Below are 5,396 nucleotides of genomic sequence, written 5' to 3' on the forward strand. Positions count from 1 at the left end.
TAGTAAAGGTATTAGCTCAACCACTTGTAAAGCTAGCAGGAAGGCTAAAAGGCAAAAGTAGTAAAATCATCTGTATCCACAATAAGTAGTTAAGGGATACTCACCACTATTTATTCAACATTGTATTGAAAGCTCTAGCTATAGCAATCAGATAAGAAAAAGAAATAAAAGAAATCCAGAAAGGAGAGAAAGAAGTAAAACTGTCACTGTGCACATGACACGGTCCTGACCAAAAAACTACTAGAACTCATCAATGAATTCAGTAAACTTGCGGGATACAAGATTAATATACAGAAATCTGTTATGTTTCTATGCACTAACAATGAACTATCAGAAAGAAAATTAAGAAAACAATCTCATTTGCAGTTGCATCAAAAAGAATAAAGTACCTGGGAATAAATCTAAGGAGGTAAAAACCTGTACCTAGAAAACTGTAAGACACTGATGAAAGAAACTGAAGACAACACAGACAGATGGAAAGATACACCATGTTCATGGACTGGAAGAATTAATATTGTTGAAATGACCATACTATCCAAGGTAATCTACAGATTCAATAAAATCCCTATCAAATACCAGTTGCATTTTTCACAGAAATAGAACAAATCTAAAATTTGTATGGAAACATAAAAGACAATAAAGCTGAGAGAAAGGGGGGAAACCCTAAATAATTGAAATCTAATATTTAATCAGATCTAAGGAGTTTGCCCCATCTCCCATTTCTGAAGTAGATTGTTATAGTTTTATTTTCCTGTTTTCAGCAGTTCAGCAACAGTCTATTGTGTAGTCACAACTTAGCAATGTGGCTCATGTGACTCATCCAAACTGGAGCATAATTAGCAAAATGCATTCCCATAAATGGCAGTTTCAATACTAAATTCTGGGGAGAAACCAGGAGACATGGAAGACAGAATAGCATGGGGAAAATGGTAACTAAGTTTTACTCAAGTGAAATACATTGGTCATGGCTTTGGGTGAAGAGAGTCAGAGTCAGAATGACTTGGGAGTTTTTAACAGTGACTATTAGAATTCCCAAGCTGAACAGCAGTCATAGTCTGTAGCATTTTTTGAAAGGGAAAAAAATATGTAGACTCTAAATATTAGACTCAGGAGAATAGTGTATTTGTCAGACTAAGCAAACACTCCAACTTTAGCAATTCTAAATTTAGAACCAACCTTGAACAGTTGAAGATCTGTGTCCACAGGGCTGAAAAAGGAAACTTCTTGGTTTCCACTCCTTAGTGCCTATAATAGAAACAACTCCTTGATCCCAGGGTCAATGGGGACAATAAAGGGATAAATTTTTTCCCCCTTTATATCTCAAAGTTGAGTCAGTTGTCAGCCAGAGCCTGGCCATGATGTGGACTGCAAACCTATGTTTCTCAAGCATGCAGCCATGACCTCTGGGGATATGAGGAGATGCAGGTAGTTTCGCAAAGTAGACCTACAGAGCTACCAACACAAAAAACAGATGTAGAGAAGAATGATAAAACAAGGTCCTATAAATGCCTTCTTTTCCTGCCCCTGGAGCTCTCTTTCACCCTGTACTCTGATGTGGGGTAGAAAGCATTTCTACCTGGCTTCCCTCAGGCAGTGAAGTTTGACCCAAGCTCTGAAGTATATAGAAGAAAACAATATTTCAGACAACGCTTCAGATACGGTTGTGTTGAAAATATCATGGTACATTCAAAGGCACAGAAAAAAGGGTGGTGTGGCTAAACTACAAGGAGTGAGGGGAAGAGTGGCTGGAAGCATAAAGTGTCAGATCACCCTTGAAATCCTTGTCATTTTCACTTGTATCTCCTTATGCTCAGAACAATGGGTAGCTAATGAAGATTATTTGGAGAGACACTACATACCCCGATTCTCATTTGGTGATTACTGTGTATGGATTGTGCTGAATGTACTGGAGGTGGACAGGCAGGGTTCAGGAGACCTCTTCTGATAGTCCAGGCAGGAAATGATTGTAGCTTAGACTAAGGTGGTAGCACAGGAGACCGATGGAAGTAAATGGGTATAGGAGGGGAAATCGACAGTGTTTTTTGATGAACTGGATATAAAGAGTAAGAGAGATGTAGGTGCCAAAGAAGATTCCTGGATTTCTATCATGTCCAATTTGGTGGAGCTACTGATTAAAGCAAGGAACACTGAAAGAGAGTCATACTGGAGGGAAAGCAAAAGGTCAGACTTGGACCTCCTGAATTTGAGGTATCTTTGAAAGCTGAAAGGGAAGCTGTTAAGTAGGACATTGGGTATGCTGGTCTGAATCTCAGAGGAGAGGTTTGGGATGGGGGTTACATCATTTTAATAATCAGCTGTGTTTGTGTCCTTTTTTTTCAGATTCCACATATGGCGTTCTTCTTTCTCTTTCTGGCTTACTTCACTTAGAATGATGATTTCCAGGTCCATCCATGTTACTGCAAATGGCATTATTTTATTCATTTTTATGGCTGAGTAGTATTCCATTGTGGATGTGTGTATATATACATATATATATGTATATGTATGTGTGTGTGTATATATATATATACCACATCTTCTTTATCCAGTCATCTATGAACTACTTATTATTTATAACTTAGATGATTGCTTTCTTGAATATGTGTAAGCACATTTGACTGTCTTTTATGATTGGATTACTGCTTTCTGTTGATTTGTATTTTGTAGTTGGCATTATTCCTTTGATAACTATGTAAGTTTATAAAAAGCTAAAGCTCTAAACTGTTCTTAGAAACAATGAACAGTACATATATGTAAATTTTTTAAATAAATAAATTTTAAAATAAATAAATAATCAGCTGTTTTTGTGAATGAGTTTGCCTCACAGGAAGACTTATATAGAGAGAAGACAAAGGGGCCTCAGACAAACTGTGTCTTGAGAAACTCTTAATGGGCTTGTAGAGGAGGATGCATCTCCTACATAGAAGTAGGAAGAAAACTATGGGTACATGATGTCTGGAAGAGAGCGTTTCAAGAGTTAGTTAAAATTCAACAGTGTCAGAATTAATAGAAGTGCTTGAATGAGGAAATCTACAAGGTAGAAACTTTAAGAAATCTTGGCCTGATGGTGGAGATAAAAAAGTGGTATTATTGATAAAGAGAGTGGTCAGTGGCAAGAGTTCCAAGGTTGTAAAAGTTGCGGGCTCAAAAGAATGAGGTGTCCTCAAATGGGATTTGCGATTTTGGGTTCTGGTCTGGGTTTGTCTAAGTTTGGTGGCAAGAGATGTGAGTATTAGGACTGGGTTTGGGTAGCTATTTCAGGGGATAGCCTAGGAGATTGCTAAAGAACAAGAGGTTAAGCTTTCTTTTCACAGTGAGGATTATCCTTTTCTAGGTCCTCAGCCCAACCAGTGATCCCAACTGACTTGACAGGTGCTGACTTCTTACTACATTGCTTCTGCCTTCAATTCTAAAATAATTCTTAATATAATACAAATTTATAACAACAAAGTAATGATGTGAAAACACTTGATTGTAGATATATATGTTTGTTCCAGTTGCTGGCTCCTCTTTCATTTATGATTTTCTATATTTGAGTCCTCTTTCTTTTGTTTCTTAGTCCAGCTAAAAGTTTGTCAATTTTGTTTATCTTTAGAAAAAAACCCAGCTCTTACTTTTGTTAATCTTTTAAAATTGTTTTTCCAGTCTCTATCTCATTTATTTCTGCTATTAGCTTTGTTATTTCCTTCTTTCTGCTAACTTTGGGCTTATTTTTCTTTTTCTAGTTCCTTGAGGTATAAAGTTAGGTTATTTATTTGAAATCTTTCTTTTTTTCTTAACATAGGTGTTTATCACTAAAAACTTCCCTCTTAAAGCTGCTTTTACTACATCCTATTAAGTGTAGGTATGTTTTGTTTCCATGTTCGTTTCAACATTTTTTAAATTTCCCTTTTGATTTCTTCTTTGATCCATTGGTTGTTGAGGAGTTTGTTCTTTAATGTCCACATCTCTGTGAATTGTCCACTTTTCCTCCTGTTACTGATTTCTAGCTTCATACCATTGTGGTCAGAAAAGATACTTGATATGATTTCAATCTTCTTAAATTTGCTGAGACTTTGTTTTGTGATGTAACATATGATCTATTTTGGAGAATGATTCCATGTGCTCTTGAGAAGAATGTATATTTTGCTGCTATTGGTTGGAAGGTTCTGTATATGTCTGTTAGTTCCTTCAGCCTAAGTATAGTTCAAGTCCAGTGTTTTTATATTGATTTTCTCTCTATATGATCCATTTGTTGTTGAATGTGGGGCATTGAAGTCCCCTACTATATTGCATTACTGTCTATTTCTCTTTTCAGATATGTTAATATTTGCTTAATATATTTAGGTACTTCAATGTTGGGTGTATATATATTTGTAATTGTTATATCCTCTTGGTGAATTGATCACTTTATCATTATGTAATGACTTTCTTTGTCTATTGCTATAGTTTTTGACAAAAACCTCTTTTGTCTGATATAAATATATTTACCCCTGCTTTCTTGTAGTTTCCATTTGTATGGAATATCTTTTCCCTTCCTTTTAATTTCAGCCTATATGTGTTGTAAAGCTGAAGCTATTCTCTTGTAGGCAGTATAGAGTTGGGTTTTGGTTTATTTTTTCCATTTGATCACTCTATGTCTTTTATTTGGAAAATTTAATCCATTTATATTTAGAGTGATTTATTGATAGGTAAGGACTTACTAATGCCATCTTATTAATTGTTTTCTGGTTGTTTTGTAATTCTTAATCTTTTCTTCCTCTTTTCATGTCTGCCATTGTGAATTGATGATTTTCTGTAGTGATATGTTTTGATTCCCCTCTCTTTATCTTTTGTGTGTCTACTGTAGGTTTTTCCTTTTTGGTTCCTTTATATAAAAATCTTATAAATATAACAGCTTTAATAACTTGGATCACATACAAAACTCCACACTTTTACTTCCCCTCATTTTACATTTTTCATGTGAAAATTTACATCTTTTCATATTGTGTACCCATTGACAAATTACTGTAGAGTGCAGTTTGATCTTGAATACTAATTTTTCTTTCTGGCATCTTGCTAATTTGTCTATAAATTCTGATATATTAGATTTCCTATAGAGACAATAATCTCATATCTGAGAAATAAAAGTTTTCTCTTTCTTCTTTTTGAGCTTACTTTCTTTACTGTGCTCATTATGACAATTCTAAACAGAGAAGTGCTGATAACAGAGACTCTTGTCTAATACCTGCTTTTTAAGAATGCACTTTCAACATTCTTACATTATGTATGAATTTTGCTCTGAATTTTTTAGATATACTTTCTTGGATTAATGGAGTTCCTTTACACTCTTAGTTTAGTAATTTTAAAATCAGGAATGATTTTAAATTTCATTAAATAATTTTTGCATATATTCAGATGATTATAAAACTTTCAAT

The sequence above is a fragment of the Camelus ferus genome, chromosome X (genome assembly GCF_009834535.1).
Source record: "Camelus ferus isolate YT-003-E chromosome X, BCGSAC_Cfer_1.0, whole genome shotgun sequence".
NCBI lineage: Eukaryota > Metazoa > Chordata > Mammalia > Artiodactyla > Camelidae > Camelus > Camelus ferus.